General features: G+C 32.3%; 1 long non-coding RNA gene across 2 annotated transcripts in view; it reads right to left on the reverse strand.

Moving 5' to 3' along the window:
• The window catches only part of LOC128248122 (uncharacterized), a 124,008-nt gene extending 122,236 nt beyond the window's left edge, over positions 1 to 1,772 (reverse strand). For both annotated transcript variants that reach the window (XR_008264395.1, XR_008264396.1), the window contains exon 1: positions 1,393 to 1,772. This is a non-coding gene — a long non-coding RNA (uncharacterized LOC128248122). The remainder of the gene's footprint in view (positions 1 to 1,392) is intronic.
• Between the last annotated feature and the right edge of the window lie 361 nt (positions 1,773 to 2,133).

Consider the following 2,133-nt stretch of genomic DNA (forward strand, 5'->3'; position numbering starts at 1 on the left):
AAATGTTGGCTGCTTTCTTTTGTTGAATTACTGAACTCTGTATGTATATATGTGTATGTATGTGTGCATATGCAGGTTTATTTATATATATATATATATATATATATATATATATAGGTGCAGACATAGGTAACTGGCTAAGAAGTTCTCTTTGGAACTACATGGTTTTGGGTTGAGTCTCACTGTGTGGCATTATGGGAAAATGTATTCTCTATGCTGACTAATGACTTGCAAATGAAATTGGTTGATGGAAATTGTGGAAGCCCATACTGATAGATGTGTGCGTGTTAGTCCTGTCCCCCACCTATTCATCGCTACTTAACCAGTGTTGGGTTGGTTTGTTTATGGCCTCACAAATAAGCAGTTGGCAAAAGAGACTGATAGAATAATAAAATACATAACTACCGGGGTGATGTCTTCAGGTAAAATCTTTGAGATGGCACCCCAGCATAACCCCAGTCTAATCACTGAAACAAAAATAAAAGATGTGTGTGTGTGTGTATGTATGTGTGTGCTATATGTATAATATATATATGTGTGAGTGTATGTGTGTTTGTATATATATGTGTGTATGTATATATATATATGTATATGTGTGTATACACATATATCAGTTAATAATGAAGTTGATATTATTTCAATTGTTGTGCAGTATTTCCTTTTCCATTTTACTTTTGTCATTGTCATGGTTGCAATAAAATATCAAGAAGTACAGATCAGGCTTAGCTAATCAGGATACTTCAATTTCTTTTTTTTTTTTTTTCTTTACTTTGCTTTTCTATCTTACTATTTCATTTACCCTGAAATTTAAATCGTATCTAGAAATACAATGCAAATGAGTGTCTATGAGGTACTGAAATTTGAACTGTCAGTTTTATGTTAGGTGAATATGTCAGTAGCATTGCTGAACCCATGCAATGTTCTCCCAGCTGTTGTTATGCTTACTTTCATTAGTCTTCATTTGTTTGTTGTTAAGTTATAATGTTTCTCTTGTAAATGTTTTCTTTCAAGCTAATATTTAAAGTTTGTCTCCAACATATTTTGTCGGAAAGGAAAAAAGTGCTTCTTGAATTTTAAAGTAAATAGAAGTGAAACTGTAGTTAACCAAAAGGCCATTAAACACAAATATCAAGTTAAATATTTATACTTAGAACACATCTTGTCTGTTTCCTTTTGTAGTCTTTTTTTTTTTCTTTTTCTGCTCTGCCGCCAAAATTATACTTTGGTTCTAGTCTTTGAATGATCAAAATGGTGTGTGTGAAAGAGAGAGAGACAGACAGACAGACAGACAGAGAATTTGGTAACATGATTGCAATGATGAACCAATATTTAAGAAGAAAACAGAATATTGCAAGTCAAAAATCAATATGTAAAGAAATTTCCAGAACTTACAGTTATGAAGCTCAGTCCTTTATGTCAGTAAATTAATATGTAACTTGTTACAATGGTGAATAATGTCAACAATTTCTACTTATGTTGATATTAGTAAACTTTCTTAAGTTGAAGCTGTTTTCTGAGATTTTTCTTTGGTTCATTTGTAATATTTTCCCCACTCTTCTTTCTAATATTGAACTGTAGTCAAAGTCATGAGTTTTGTAAAGCAATTCAAAATCAAGGTGTTGTAATGTAGTCATGCGTTGCTTGGTTACTAAGATTAAAAGCTCAAATCAGTGGAAACAAAACTCAAAACTGCCAAGTTAATTTTTACAGTCTCATTTGTTGTTAGTGATTCTTGTTTATATCTAACAGAGAGCTGAGGTCATTGCACTCGGCTTAGGAACTGTATGATATTGGTGTCAGAGAGTGTGTGTGTTTGATATATACATTTATAGATATACATATGTCTCTCTATCTATCTATCTAGCCATCTATCCATCTATCTATCTATCTATCTTGTTTCAGTCATTAGACTGTGGCCATTCTGGGGTACCATCTAGAAGAGTTCCAGTTGAACAAATCAATCCCAGTACTTTTTTTCTTTTTAAGCCTGGTACTTATTCTATTGATCTCTTTTGCTGAACCACTAAGTTATAAGATGTAAACACCAAAGCTGGTTGTCAAGTTTTGGGGAGACAAGCACAGACATAAAGACACACACACACACATATACATACATATACATATATATATATA

Source organism: Octopus bimaculoides, chromosome 6, assembly GCF_001194135.2.
Source record: "Octopus bimaculoides isolate UCB-OBI-ISO-001 chromosome 6, ASM119413v2, whole genome shotgun sequence".
In the NCBI taxonomy this organism is placed as follows: domain Eukaryota; kingdom Metazoa; phylum Mollusca; class Cephalopoda; order Octopoda; family Octopodidae; genus Octopus; species Octopus bimaculoides.